The sequence below is a fragment of the Schistocerca nitens genome, chromosome 2 (assembly GCF_023898315.1).
Source record: "Schistocerca nitens isolate TAMUIC-IGC-003100 chromosome 2, iqSchNite1.1, whole genome shotgun sequence".
Taxonomy (NCBI): Eukaryota; Metazoa; Arthropoda; class Insecta; order Orthoptera; family Acrididae; genus Schistocerca; species Schistocerca nitens.
In genome coordinates, this window is record NC_064615.1 from 1,168,399,676 (window position 1) to 1,168,416,921 (window position 17,246).

A 17,246-nucleotide genomic window follows, 5' to 3' on the forward strand; every position below is an offset into this window, starting at 1 on the left:
TCCGACTCATCTATGCTGTAGCACTAGGTCTTAGGTCATCATTGTCACCATATTTCCATATTTGACTCTTGTCCAAGCCAAACATGTGGCCTTGTTGACCTCCATGCTAGAAAGTAATAAGGCTGTACCTTTGAGGAAGACGAATTTCCCACCCGGCAAACGCGACGTGACTTGTGAGCCTGTTATGCGATGTTGCTCATGTAAACAGCCAGTCAGAGTTATGGTCTGCTACTGTGGTGGACAACCCGCTACAAAATATGCATTCAGTATCACACTCTAGCCCAATATAATGGCATCTATTGACCAAATGCGAATTTAGAGCAATTTCGAATTTTTGTGTTTCTTTTATTGTCTTGTATATAGGGAGAAGTTTATTGTAAAGATCTTTTTCCAGTTGCAGTGGTCCATTTTATCTGGAAGTTGTATTTGTGTGCTCACTGAGAAGATTCAATATTTACCTTGTTGTCACATGGTGAACTCCTTTATGTGTAAACACTAAATTGTCCTCAGCCTCTGAAAGTTTTGGGTCAAGAGAAACATTTGATGATGCTAGTTGTGGTGTCACTGCCAGACACCACACTTGCTAGGTGGTAGCTTAAATCGGCCGCGGTCCATTAGTACATGTCGGACCCGCGTGTCGCCACTGTGTGATCGCAGACCGAGCGCCACCAGACGGCAGGTCTCGAGAGACGTACGAGAACTCGCCCCAGTTGTACGACGACGTTGCTAGCGACTATACGGTCGAAGCCTTTGCTCTCATTTGCCGAGAGACAGTTAGAATAGCCTTCAGCTAAGTTAATGGCTACGACTTAGCAAGGCGCCAATTGTATCAGTGCATGTATCTTACGAGTCTCATTTGTATAGTCAAGAGAGATGTACCAAAGGATGCATTAAAAGTTAAGTATATTCCAAAGCTACGTATTTTCTTTATAGCAGTCATAACTTATCCTGTTCCAGACTTGACGCCAGTCAGCGTGTGTGTACGCGTGCCTTTCGGCTTCCTCCTCAGTGTGGCGCGACTAGCTTGTTACGCTACAACACTAGTCATTGGCTTTGACTCGTAATGTAATGTTAATGGCTGCAGTGACACCATATTACTTGTGCGTTTCCGCAGTTACGTTGCTAGTTGTCAAAGACAACGAATGTGAAAGCAAGAAATGTGGTTTCTAACAGACTATCTTAACCTTAGTCGAGGTCTAGGTTAGCCTGGAGGGTGACAGTATGGTTGTGAGTTGGTGAAAACAAGAACTGTTGTTGTGATGACAGACTGATCTGTAGCTTAGCCAATTTGAATAAAGCGGCACTGATATCACCCTGTAGACATCAGATTAAATTACATTTCATTTAATGTAGTTTCCATTCCAGTTGATCCCTAGTAAGGAGGTCCTCTCAGATGTGGAATATGTCAGAAGACAAGAATACACAATAAATATTTACAAAATAATTACAAATGTGCTAATGTACCTCCTGTGATCCCCATTGAAATTGTCCTTGTGGACGTGGAATAGGTACAATAGGTCTTAAGCATATTTACATTTAAAAATATGTAAAACTTGTCACCAGATATTAAATGTTCAATACACTTCACTGCATAAGATAATTCTTAGGCTACTGTAGCCACACACCATTAGAATAAAATATAAAAAAAAAAACATATTTCAGCATTTATTTACAATGATCATCACATTACACCACAACATTCGTACAGAAGCCGGATTGTACACAATGTTCAAATTGTGTAATATTATTAATAACATATGCACATCAGTTGATTCTACTAATAAAGTCATCAGTGGAGTAGAAAGAGTTGGCAATACTTTAGACTCTTCTCAAATTGAATTGGATTATTAGTAAAACTTTTTATTGTTGCTGACATGTTATTGAAAATGTGTACTGCTGAATAGCTAAACCAAAATAAGTGACTTTAAATCTTCGTTAATGAAAAGTTGCAATGCTGTTTACAACATCTGTTACATGATTCCTACATCACTGGTCAAATTCAACAATTAGCATCTAATATTTCTCTTTATCCAAATTTTCTTTATAAAAGCAACTGTCCAAGAATGTATAACAATGTCAATGGCACCATCTAGAGTAATATAAGCAGGGGTTTGCAAAAGTTTGTGGGTGATAGAATTTAGCAGCTTTTGCTAATTGGCATGTTATCCCAAAACTGATCCCATATCACAGAAGTGACTCTGCTTTTAACATCTCCTTTTTTGTACACCTACTTTTTATGTCTTAGTATATTGTTCATAGCTTCTTGTTGATGTAGCACATACGTGTGTTCCTGTTCATGCTTTTTTGGATCCACATTCCAAAAAAAAAAAATTGTGAGGTTCACTGTTTTTAATTTCTTAGAATAACACTAATATAGAATATTTACTGCAAATATTTTTAGGCATATAATAGCCACTTTTACACTTCAGTATTTTCAGTACAATTTTCTGATGTGTTCTCTATTTAAGCCACATGAAGATTAACATACCTAAGAAATTTCTTTCTTTGCAGAAAGATTCTTTGTAATTAGTTGATTAATATAAGGAACTGTATGGATTTATTTAGGTATAAAACTTCATGAGTCTGCTGCTTTTATTGTTGTCTTGCCATGCAATAATTTCCTTATTGAGATGTCATAGGGGTGCATTCTGATGTCCATCCTAGCACAAATAAATCTGCAGTAACTTCTGTCTGCTTGAACTAGATGAGTGAATAGTAGAACCAACACACATTAACTTACTGAATACCATTTTATTCTCGAATATTGAAATACACTAGAATACAGTATGCAAACCAGTCAACTTGCAAAAATGAAAGAGAAATTAAACCAAAGAGTGTGTTCAGTCAAGGCACAAAGTGTTGTTAGTGTGGATGATAGTTGCCACAAATCTATCAAAATTCTCTTCTGATATTAACGATTCCTTTATTCTGCAACAAACTACTATTTTACTTTTTCCAATATCTGGCTGTTATTTCATAATTTGCACTGATCAGTCAGAACATTATGACCAGTGACCTACTCTCAATATAAACCTGCCCATGTGACAGCAACATAACCTGGCAAGGAATGTCTGCTAGTCAGACACACGCATGGTGCATGTAGTATCAGTGGATGTGCTGTACGAGTGTAGAATGAGGAAGGTGTTTGATTTATCTAAGCTTGACTAAGGGCAGATTGTGATAGCCCAGAGGCTTGGCATGAGAATTTTGGAAGCGACACAACTTGTTGGGTGTTTGAGGAGCGCTGTGGTGAATGTCTTCAACAAATGATGAAACTAAGGAGAAACCACATCCAGAAGTCATCAATTTAATGTCTTAGGTACGTTAATCTTCATGTGGCTTAAATAGAGAACACATCAGAAAATTGCACTGAAAATACTGAAGTGTAAAAGTGGCTATTATATGCCTAAAAAGTCATGGGGTTAGGCAGCCACCCATCATTACAGATGTCAGATATTGTAGGTTCGGTAGACTGGTAAAATAGGACAGGCAGCAAGCTAACATCAGACTTTAATGCTGGGCAGAGCACAAGTGTTTCTGAAAACACACTGCACCAAACCTTCCCAAAGATAGGCCTCCATAGCTGATAACCCATGCATCTGCCAATGTTAACACCATGACATTGCATTGGCAACTATGACTGAAATGGGCACTTGATCATCAGTTCTGGATTTTGGAACAGTGGCAGAGCATTGCATGATCTGATGATCCTGATATTTTCTTCATCATGCTGATGGGAGGGCACAAATCTATTATCTACAGAGGAACAGCTCCTTGACACCTGTTCTGCAGGACAGAGACAAACTGGCAGTGGCTCCATTACGCTCTGGGGAACTTTCATGTGGGCATACATGGGTACAGTGGAGCTTGTGCAAGGCACAGTGATGGCCATGGAGCATCATACACTGGTTGCTGAACATGTACACCCCTTCATGATGATCATGTTTCCCGATGACAGTGGCATTTTTCAACAAAATAATGTGCTATGTCACAAGGCCAGGAGTGGTGAAATGGTTCGAAGAACACAGTGGCGAGCCCTAATTGATGAGCTGGCCGCCCGAGGTTCCCAGATCTGATTGGGTCAAACACATCTGGGATGTGACTGAAACATAGTGGTGGAATGGTTCGAAGAACACAGTGGCGAGCCCTAATTGATGAGCTGGCCACCCGAGGTTCCCAGATCTGAATGGGATCAAACACATCTGGGATGTGACTGAAACATAGACAAAAATTATGAATGAGTAAAACATTTTTTGAAGACAGAAGAAATAGGAACAGAACAGTTCTGGATGATAATGGTAATATGTTGGATAATTATGATGAAACTGCAGGAAGTACAGAGGAAAACTATACAGCAGAGAAGAGCTGTCTGAAAACACAAATGAGAAGGGAATGGAAGTAAATGTAATTAGCCTGGGTGAACCTATCTTGAAAGATGAGTTTCAATTATTTTTGAAGAAACTGAAAAACAACGAAACTTCTGGTATAGATAATGTAAAGATAAATTCTTAAATCAGGAGGCACTAAAATGAAAAATGAGATGTGTTTAATCTTCTGTACAGTGTCTGAACCAGAAAAGCTGCCCACAGATTCTGAGAAAAACATGTAATTCTGATGGAGGTTCTGATATGAAAAAGTGTTCAACAAGATTGTGCATTGTTACCCATTATCTTTAACCTTTGTGTAGAAGAGGCACTTAGAAAAAAATGTCAGAGAAGACTCACATATCAGTATACTAATATATGGTCAAGGAACAGATACTTTATGATATGCTGATAATACATCTGGCATAGCTCAAAGTGCAGATGATCTAGAAATCATGTTAATAAAAATGGATAAGGTTGTGGGGCAAGAATATAAGATGAAAATAAATAAGTCTAAAACAAAAGTGATGGAATGTGAGGAAGAAGAGAAAGCTAAGGCCTGAATTTGTGAGCAACTTGAGCAAGTTGACTCATTTATCTATTTAGAAAGTAACTTCGGAAGGGGTGGTCAGAGCAAAGCAGAAGTAGAATTCCTCAAACAAAAGTTGCTCCTACGAAAAGAAGATCTTAATTTCAAAATGCTCCAACCCTGAAATCGGGAAAAGGTTTCTCAAAGTCTATGCTTGGAGTGTGCTATGTTACAACTGTAATATGTGGAGTCCGTGGACTGAGTAAGAGAAAAAACTAAACTGTTTCTAGTTGTGGTACTAATTACAGATACGTGATCAAAATAATGTGGTCTGACATGGTTACAACAAAGAGGTCATTAAAATAGTGGCCAAGAAAAGAAACCTGTTGATGTAAGTTGTCAAAAGAGGACTGCAACTTATTGGCCACCTAAGGAGATTTTAAGGACCCCTGAAGGTAATGTGATGATGATGATGAAGCCCCATACTCCATAACAGAGCATGGGGACGATGTGGGAGACCCGTACTGCTGTACTAGGCAAGATCCTAGTGGAGGTGGTTTGCTGAAGGTAATAATGGAAGGCTATGTAAGTGGGAAGAGACTTAAAGGAAGACCACCAGTAAGGTAAACAGACAAAATTATGGAAAATGTGGGATGTAACCACTACATAGAAATGAAGAGGAAAACAGAAAGACATGACAAGTGAAGATATATTGCCAACATATCCTCAGATGATCTACAAAAGAAGAAGAAGTGTGTAAGGTGTACTACACAGTGGAATGCATATGCTCATATTTCTGAATTATCACAGTTTTGTTGAAATTTAGGGTGTTAAAAATTTCACTAGTTATGAAAGGACAACCAAACTTCTTAAGGATATTAACATTTTTTCCTGTTTGCAGCAGGTTCATACATGAATGAGCTGCAGAACTGTTGAAGGAATAGTCCTGATATTTGATCTGAATTGAATGTCTCAGATTTGAATCTAATTATTATTTAAATGGGAAACCAATGCTTATTGCTCTACCTATTTTTTTCATGTGTATGGAAGGATAGATGTGTGGTTTGAATGTAAGCTGTGATTTCCATAACATCCAGGAAACACTATGTGCTTATTTTTTCCTTACCAATAGACAACCACAAAACTTTATTTTTCAAAAAGTGAAATGTACAACCCTGCATCTGATAAAAAATTGATTATTACTTTAACTATCATTGTTGTCTGATTTTAAAGATTGCAAAGAACTAGAGGAAAAATATTATGGAGAAGGCTGGTTGAAATAAAAAGCTATCATCAAACAGAAAAAAGAAGAGGTTACATTTATTAGAGCAGAATTCTCTTTTACTATTGTAGGTTCAAGACAAAAGATGATTACTTAAAATCATTACATAAATTACATGATAAAGTGCTGCAGCTTCCATGATACTTGGATTCAAAACCTGTAGTTCAGTCTTTTAATCCATCCATCCACCCATCTGTCATGTTTCATGGATATCATCACAAAGGGAACTCTCCAGATGTGGAACACATTGAGGAATACAAAAGTGAGGTAGATATTAGAAACTGTTTCAATAATTAATTATCAGAACGCTTCTATAACATTTGTGCTTTCTCAAAGTAAATTTATCATAATAAAACTAATGAGAATGTCCCTGTCCAGAAAAAAGCTTGTTCTTCTTTTGTTGTATTCAATAGCTCCTGTTTATTTTGTATAATGAGCCTAATAACCGACATAGCCACATTGATATTTGGCACACAACAGTTACTATTGTTCCATTATAATAGAGGGTCAAAGTAACCACTGGTTTTTCTTGCAGCTAACAATAACCTTAAATCTTCAACCATCAGTTGCCAGATAATTTGTAGAACAGTTGGATAATAAAAGGTGTTTCAATTATCTTTAGAATTTATAGGTATTATCAGTTTGTCAAAGACCTTTGAGCCCTACTGCATCTTGTTCATTCTGGCAGATTTACATACCAGTCATTAGTTCCCCAATCACACTGTAATCATTGGTGGAGACTTTAACCATCGTACAATTAAGTGGGAAAATTATGGTTTTGTAGTGATGGGCATGGTAAGACATCCTGAGAAACATTACGAAATGCCTTCTCTCAAAACTACTTAGAACAGATATTTAGGAACCTCACTCACAGTGGAAATATATTGGACCTAATGGCAACAGACAGACTTGACCTCTTTGAGGCTGTCGGCATTGAAACTGGTATCAGTGACCATGACATGGTTGTGGCAACAATGATTACCAAAGTACAAAGGACAACTAAAACAAGCAGAAAGATATATATGTTTAGTAACACAGATGATGTGACTTACCGAACGAAAGTGCTGGTGGGTCGATAGACACACAAACAAACACAAACATACACACGAAATTCAAGCTTTCGCAACAAACTGTTGCCTCATCAGGAAAGAGGGAAGGAGAGGGAAAGACGAAAGAATGTGGGTTTTAAGGGAGAGGGTAAGGAGTCATTCCAATCCCGGGAGCAGAAAGACTTACCTTAGAGGGAAAAAAGGACAGGTATACACTCGCACACACTCACATATCCATCTGCACATACACAGACACAAGCAGAAAATGTCTGCACATCCAGACACTCCGGGATGATGATGGCATTGAAACAGAGGATGACATGCGTAAAGCTGAAATACTAAACACCTTTTTCCAAAGCTGTTTCACAGAGGAAGACCGCACTGCAGTTCCTTCTCTAAATCCTCGCACAAGCGAAAAAATGGCTGACATCGAAATAAGTGTCTAAGGAATAGAAAAGCAACTGGAATCACTCGACAGAGGAAAGTCCACTGGACCTGACGGGATACCAATTCGATTCTACACAGAGTACGCGAAAGAACTTGCCCCCCTTCTAACAGCCGTGTACCGCAAGTCTCTAGAGGAATGGAGGGTTACAAATGACTGGAAAAGAGCACAGGTAGTCCCAGTCTTCAAGAAGGGTCGTCGAGCAGATGCGCAAAACTATACACCTATATCTCTGACGTCGATCTGTTGTAGAATTTTAGAACATGTTTTTTGCTCGAGTGTCATGTCGTTTTTGGAAACCCAGAATCTACTATGTAGGAATCAACATGGATTCCAGAAACAGCGATCGTGTGAGACCCAACTCGCTTTATTTGTTCATGAGACCCAGAAAATATTAGATACAGGCTCCCAGGTAGATGCTATTTTTCTTGACTTCCGGAAGGCGTTCGATACAGTTCCGCACTGTCGCCTGATAAACAAAGTAAGAGCCTACGGAATATCAGACCAGCTGTGTGGCTGGATTGAAGAGTTTTTAGCAAACAGAATACAGCATGTTTTTATCAATGGAGAGACGTCTACAGACGTTAAGGTAACCTCTGGCATGCCACAGGGGAGTGTTATGGGACCATTGATTTTCACAATATATATAAATCACCTATTAGATAGTGTCGGAAGTTCCATGCGGCTTTTCGCGGATGATGCTGTAGTATACAGAGAAGTTGCAGCATTAAAAAATTGTAGCGAAATGCAGGAAGATCTGCAGCGGATAGGCACTTGGTGCAGGGAGTGGCAACTGTCCCTTAACATAGACAAATGTAATGTATTGCGAATACATAGGAAGAAGGATCCTTTATTGTATGATTATATGATAGCGGAACAAACACTGGTAGCAGTTACTTCTGTAAAATATCTGGGAGTATGCGTGCGGAACGATTTGAAGTGGAATGATCATATAAAATTAATTGTTGGTAAGGCGGGTACCAGGTTGAGATTCATTGGGAGAGTGCTTAGAAAATGTAGTCCATCAACAAAGGAGGTGGCTTACAAAACACTCGTTCGACCTATACTTGAGTATTGCTCATCAGTGTGGGATCCGTACCAGATAGTGTTGACGGCGGAGATAGAGAAGATCCAAAGAAGAGCGGCGCATTTTGTCACAGGGTTATTTGTTAACCGTGATATCGTTACGGAGATGTTTAATAAACTCAAGTGGCAGACTCTGCAAGAGAGGCGCTCTGCATCGCGGTGTAGCTTGCTCGCCAGGTTTTGAGAGGGTGCGTTTCTGGATGAGGTTTTGAATATATTGCTTCCCCTTACTTATACCTCCCGAGGAGATCACGAATGTAAAATTAGAGAGATTAGAGCGCGCACGGAGGCTTTCAGACAGTCGTTCTTCCCGCGAACCATACGCGACTGGAACAGGAAAGGGAGGTAATGACAGTGGCACGTAAAGTACCCTCCGCCACACACCATTGGGTGGCTTGCAGAGTATAAATGTAGATGTAGACAGAAACTTTATGTTAGCTTACATTTGAAACTAAATGTTGTTGAGATGCAACTGCCAGAAGTTCCAAAACTAAGGCTTCAGGAGTGAGCATGTTACCTCCCCTTCCCTTCGTGCATCACCTCATACCTCTCTCTGTCTGTCCGTATCCTCCACCCCCTTTCTTTGCCCACCTCATCCTCCGAAATCTCTCATGATCAGTCTTCTCCCTTCCCCTCCTCTCTGCTCAGCCATGCTCATCCACACATGTAGCCTCTGCAGGGTATGCAAATACTGCCCACACAGTGTGCCTATCATGCATGGCAGCCTATGTCAGTGATTGAAAACCCCTTTTGGCTCATGTCTCCACTTATACTGGAGCTAGTAGGTTCTAACCCCTACAGTGCCGATTCTCATACAGCAAGCAGTATGTGTATCAAATTTGAATGAACTCAATGCAGTGGTTTAGGAGTACATGCTGGAGATACAAACACATACATACATACATAGCTACATACTTATGTCTTGTTTTATATATATAAGGATATATAGATTAAGAAAATATGTGCTTAATTTTTGCTAGGATTTGGTTATAAGTAGTATAAAACATTACATTGTTTTACAGGAAATATAGAGGAAGTCATTTTTAGCACTCTATAGATATCCTTATCACTGAAAATATTGGGGTTATTGTGCACAGTATTTCCAATGGACAATCATAGTTATACTAAGCTGAACACTCCTGCAGATATGACTAGGACATGTCTTGTTCTATTTGTAACACCATTCTGTGCCACCACTCAAACATTATCTAAGTTAGTGTTTTGTCTTTTCTTTCACAGTTCTGGGGTCTGGTTCTGTGTGCAGTGCACCAACCAGGGCAGGTAAGTTAAGGTCTTAATACTTGCAGAAACTAACAAATAAGCAAAGATCTGCATGCCTGTACTTCTCTCATGCAGCTATGTGCACCAGTCAGATAGCTATACACAGATACATTGTAATCTTCAGTGTGACCAGTGTTTATGTATGGAATGTGTAGAGTGGAATCCTGTGTTTTGTTGTCATTTTAAAAGCTTGGGGGGAAGGGGGTGGTTATTTAAGCAACTATATTGCCAATATTTTCTGCATTAAAGTTGCAGTCAGTGCATCACCTTATTATACAATCAATCTAATGATGAACTGAAACACAATTCAGCATTCTTTTGATATTTAGTTGGACAGGTGGGGGACTGTGAAAGTGATAAATGGATGTAACTAATGGTGTAACCAATGCAATTCACAAAGGGCATCAGTGTATCACATAGAGGAAAGCAGAGGTTGTATCAAAGACTGTGGCATACCCAAGAATTATCTTGAGCACCTCATTATAGACATTACTATGAAGTTCTAAGGACTATTATTGTGATGGATAAAATACTCTTATTAGAGAGGTTAAATCAAGTAATGCCAGTGTGATACATGTATCATAGAACAATGACAGAGTGATCTGGGATGTAGGAACATGAATGTGAGAGTAGGAAAACTACAACCATGAGTCATGTAATTAAAATGAGAAAATAAAGATGTCTCTCAGCTTAAAGCAACATGCAAAACCTACACTCATAATTTCCTACCAATTTCAGGTAAACTGAATCAGAATTTCTTTCATGTGATCAGAATTTCTCTCATGTGACCTAATGTGTAGATCTGTTAGAGAATTTATTTATCAGGAAGTCATAGGAGCAAGCAATTACAATAAAAGGAAATTTCAGTTGAGGAAATTGTTAAATTACAGTTAATTCACTGAAATGTAAGGGCCCTTAGAACAATGATAATTTATGAAGTAGGGTAGTGATGGTCCTTAGATGCTATATTACCCATTATTACTAATGAACATATCCTGCCTAGGTACATCTCCCAGTCAGGCTAAATTAATATATGTGCAAACCACATCAAAAGTGAAAGAAATACACAGTACAGTTACTACTTATTTCAGTAAACATTAATTGCTAACAAATTACTCTTAACAAAAGTATGATTGTAAATGGTATCAAGTGAAATTTATGACTGGATTGAGGATATTTTGGTAGAGAGGACTCACAGTATTGGTGTATATTAAAGAGCGAGTTAGATATTATACATTATGTTGTACCAGAAAATATGTAAAATTGCATATTTTCCTGTGAAGTGTAATCCTGTTCTCTTCATTGTATGCAGATTGTATATAAGCCTTGATGTAGTGTAACATGGTAAATGGAGTCAGAACACACATGTTCATCTGCATCTGCGTATAAGATTGTATGGTACACTCTATGCTCTCAGGTGAAAATTATCTATTTAGAGTCCATAGATGAAGAATAAATAAATTAATAAAAAGCATGTTATTTTGGATGGAGAGAGAACTAGCTTCAGGTGTACACCAGGGAAGTGTGATGGGACCCTTTCTGTTCATGTTGTACATTAATGATGTGGCAGACAGTTTTAATTGTAGTTTCAGAATTTTTGCAGCTGATGTAGTAATCAATAATGAAGTATTATATGAGAGAGACTGCAGAAACATTCATTCACATCTTAATAAGATTTCAAAGTGATGGAAATATTGGTGACTTCCTTTATCTGTTCTAAATTTTGAAATTTAGCACTTAACAGAATGCAATAAAAAAAGGTAAAAAAGAGAAACATAGTATGTTATTATTACAGTATCAACAAGTCACAGCTAGAATTGGTCAACTCACACTAATTTTGTGATGTAACACTTTGTAGAAATATGAAATTGTAGGTAGTGGGGAGTGACATGGTAATTATGACAATAAATAATTGCTTGCACTCCAGTCACTTACTGTGAATACTTTTATTCCCACAGTATGTACACAATACCTGTAGCATAGAGCATGCACTACAGAGAACTGATCTGTAAACAATACAGTTGTTCTTGCTGTGATAGGACAGTGATATTATTGGGGGGAGGGGGGGGGGCAGAGAGAGCGGTTCTACATCCCCACAAAATAAAACAATCAGATAGACTCTGTTGTAGGTAAGGCAGACCTCTGTTTATTAGCAGAATATTAGGGAAATTCAATCACACTATGAAGGAGATTGTTTATATATCACTAGTGGGACCCATCCCAAAATATTGTTCAGTGTCTGGGATCCATACCAGATAAGACTAACTGGGAATATTGAACACATACAGAGAAGGGCAGGTGTCTGGGATCCATACCAGATAAGACTAACTGGGAATATTGAACACGTACAGAGAAGGGCAGCACAAGCGGTTACAGGGTCGATTGACCCATGTGAGAGTCACAGATAAGCTGAAGAAACAGAACTACTAGACATGTGGAGATGGACACAAACTATCCGGTGAAGCCTACATACAAGGTTTCAAGAAATGTATTTACTTGATGATCCTAATAACATACTATAACCCCCCCACCTATGTATCACTCCTGTAGGAATCATGAGGACAAAATTAAATTAATCACAGCACACAGAGAGGCATTTAAACAGTCATTTTTGTTGTGCTCCTAATCGAGTGTGAATGGAATGGAAAGAAGCTTACAACTGTTCACTGGAAAGTACCTTTTGCCATGCACTTCACAGTGGTTTGCTTAGTATGGATGTAGATGCAGATGAGAGTTTGTTTTGGTTTGGTTTCAGAAATGGCTTACTAGTTGACAACTGCATCATGTTGCAATGGAAACCAAACATTACAGCTGTTATTATAAATGTTCTTCATCTTTCTGGCATTTCATACCTCTAGTCCACCATCTTTACAATCCCATATTAATGAATATTTCCCCCTGTCTTTATTATTACATAACACAGACTCTATAAAACTCATCATATGATTAGATACAGGATTAGAGGAAGGAAGAGAATAGCTTTTTCATCAATGGTAATTTTTATACGATTGTATTGACTGATATTGAAATTGGTGTTGATAAAAATCACAGATTTTAAGTGTCATGTTCTTTAACAAATGCTTCTGAATATGTAGACCATGCCACACTACTGTAAAAATTACATCACTATGGAATTTGTGGCTTCTCAATCAGGTGGCTTTGTGTAGTATGATAGAAGCATATTGTTCCACTTTCCAGTCAAGACTTGTGTAACAGCTCAAGTGATATACTGGAGGGAAGCAATTACTAGTTCCCAAATATCAGACTAACAAATTTCAGTAAAAAATAACATGTGAGTGTCTCTTCTATGATTCTTTTATAGATAACTTCCTATTCCCTTGCAATGGTCACACAATAAATGGAATGGAATTTGCTGGGTTTCAGAACAGATGGGAGAATTTTCTGGGAGATACTTATTCATGATGTCTTGAAATGAAGAGAATGCTAATTCCTTTTCAAATATATAGTGACAAAATAACATTTTTAATAGACAAGAAACACACATATATATTATTCTGATTCAAGCTTCCATTGTCACTGATGCTTCCACATATGGTAATCTGAACATTACTACTGGAGTTCTCTTCTGAGGAATGTGGGAATATCACAAAAGGGGGAACAAAGTTGATGGAAGTCTGTCACCTAGCCCGACACATGATATATATAGAGTAATATTTCAGTACAACTCAGAATGGCTTTTTTTGACATTAAGTAACCCAGGAGGCCAAAAACCATTGCGTAAACTCTGAACACATATCGATTCTTAATTGGGTTGCCATATTCAACAGATCTCTTGTTGATAAAAACTATATTTGCAAGACATAGTTTGGGCAATGTCCATCATCAGACCATGTGCCAAATGAACCATAATTCACGTAAAAGTACAAGGATAGTTCCTTAACATACAGTTTTGTATCTCATAATTACATTCTCAACACCAGTGCTGATGGCAGTCTGCTGTTCTAAAAACAATCTCCCAACAAATGTCATTAGGTAATATTGTAGCATGGCTGTAGTGGCATTAAAACTATAGTCTACATAAAAAGTAGACAAACAAATGAGTGGCTTGGGGGAACACAATGGTAAGCCCCAAAATCATAGTTTTGAGACAGTGGATTTAAAGTTAGAATTGACCTGCAAATCTTAATAATTTTTTTAACATTGCTTTTATTCTCTAGTGCTTTAAACATCTGTCTTCTATGCAGACATAAACAAAACTGAGAACTGACTAAAACAAATGAAATATACAAAAAGTACTACATTATGAGCGTGTAGATGCAATTACATTTTACCAACCACACATCATTAAAAATAATTGTTGAGAGAAAATTACTTATGAAAATTTACAGCAACTATTCAACACTTGACTCACATTACATTGTCATTCATCACTCTCATCAATGTCATGTTCACTGTCTGAAACAGTTGGCTTTAGTGACAGGAAAAATCCACAATGGACTGGAGGTATGTAATCTATGAGCAACAGGATGTCAGCAACTTTCTTCTTTTCAATAAGTCTTGACCTGTTGTATTTAAGTTGAAGGGTAGGAACAGGGCATTGCCTTCCACATTTTTCTCAAACATTTTTCATGCCAAATGTCATGACAGAATGTCTCAATTATGAATAAAGATGGCGGAAATTCTGAGGTCACCTTCCACCTGCATACATTCCTTAGGTTGAGATCTCGACCATCAACTGTCTTCTTTCTTAAGACAGATGCTCCTTTTGAGTGCCCTATTTGAAGGAAATGCTCTCTTTCCATATTGTACACAAAAAAATGGATTCTTCTTAGATGGCTTCTGGATTATACCCAACCACTGATCTTGACTGTACACATCTTGTACTTGCTGGTGAATGTAATTTTCAATCCTCGCAAAATCTCTATCAGAGGGCAACATCATGTGCCCACTAAAGGGGAAGTGGTGTTCAATCACACGAAATCTTCTAGTTGATATTGGATACTTCCAAAATAGAACCATGTCCCAGTTCTTATTTTGGCCATAGCTGTCATCAGATATCATGATGGGAGACTCTCCTTTTATGTCATTTTCATCAAAGTAACGTAAAAGGCAGCTTAAAATTTCCTCTGCTCCATGGGCAGCAGTAGTCTCATTCCACAAGAAGCAGTGCCCTTTGTTCTTGCCCCAGTTATGAACATTCAGGTTATATAACCAAATTTTCCTTTTGTAAAAAGCTGGCCCACAGCTTAACTTAGGGACTGGGAGAGTCTGCTGCAAATAAGAAGTCACAACATAAAGATTACTGTCTGCTTCCATTCATTTTGTCTGGATTCCAGTGTTAGTCTGCCCAACCTCTATGCAAAGTTGGTGTAATTCCAACTGGCACTCAAGACTTGCTTTCAGCTGGAGGTCAACAATACTCTCAGTTTTCACTTTTAGCGTGTCACATGTCTTACACGTACCATTCTTTGGTGACTTTACTCATATGTTATATTCTTCAGTGAAAATTCGCCTGTACTCATTGAAACGTTGTGACAAGATGACGCCAGCACTCGGCTGATAACCCGAGAAGAATGCATCAGTGGAATACGTTGAGAGAGACTGCAGTCGCATAGAACATCAGCCTTTTCCGAGATGACCTCTTCGTCTCTTCGAGCACCCCTTCTTGACTTGTTTGTGCAGCAGCAACACACTGTTCATTGTTTTGTTTGCTATTAACCTGTACAACACCAAAGCTCCTATTATTGTTACCATTAATATTATTACAGCTAACAATGTGCATGAAAAATGTGCATACACATATCACTTAACCAAAAGAATTCGCGATTCCAGTATAACCTCAAAATTTGTGTACTTCAGGAACATAATGGTATGTACATGCACTTACCATCATGATCATGAACCATACTAAATACAATATATTTACAAATTAGCATACCTTTGAGTCATCAGGAATGTATTCTGGATCCTCGTTGGAAATATCAGTATCACTGGAAGTATACTCATCATCTTCTATCATGTTCAATCCAGCCATAATCTCAGAAGAAATACACTGGTTGTTTTTACTAGCTGCCAATTTCTCTGTCACTTACCATTATGTTTCCACAACAGATGGATACTGCCACTTACCAATAATCTTTGCCCTGTCATGTGTTAAGTGAATTTAGGATTACTAATAAGTGTATTGCATTGTGCATCTCACAGGTGGCATCAGTAGCCGTCTATCGCAAAATACACTGAAATGGCACATACAATTGTGTTCCCCGAAGTCGCTTAAATAATAACAGAAATAGTGTTAGAAAAAGGTAACAATAATATAGCCATTAATAAACCATACAATTCATTTAAAGGCTGGTGTCAAGGACACGGAAGGAAGAGGAGGGGGGGAGTCAGAAACCATTTGTAGTTCATCCAGATGAGAGTCAATAACATGCAGCACTGTTGAATCCAACATTATAGACAAATGAATCACATTTATTTCTTTATGGGGAGAGGGAAGATAGGAGTTGTCAAGCATGGTGAGAAGTACTGTTTTTGACTTACAGTGCTACTGAAATAATAAAATTTATGAAGCAATGAAATTGTCTGAAATTGCTAGGTAGTGCCTGCATTAATTCTGACAATATTAAGCCTATAAAAAAATACAGAAGGGACAGTCACTGTGATTTTGCTATGGAATGCAACATACGTATATAGGATAAACACGAAATGATTGTGGTATCAGGAAGGAGGAATTTCGGACAAAAATACACAAAAATCAGAGATTTGTGGTTGGGGGAGGGTGGCCATAAGGCATGGAGAGAAACATCCTTATGGCTTAAATGCTGTACACCAACAAGTTTAACACACAGTCTTTATAAAAATGTTTACAAAGGACAAATAAGTAATGAAAAAAGTCATAATGTTTAAGAAGTCTTCACTATAGAACAGACAAGTACCAATACAGGGAAATTGTGGTGTCACCGCCAGACACCACACTTGCCAGGTGGTAGCCTTTAAATCGGCCGCGGTCCGTTAGTATACATCGGACCCCCGTGTCGCCACTATCAGTGATTGCAGACCGAGCGCCGCCACACGGCAGGTCTAGAGAGACTTCCTAGCACTCGCCCCAGTTGTACAACCGACTTTGCCAGCGATGGTTCACTGACAAAATACGCTCTCATTTGCCGAGACGATAGTTAGCATAGCCTTCAGCTACGTCATTTGCTACGACCTAGCAAGGCGCCATTACCAGTTACTATTGATACTG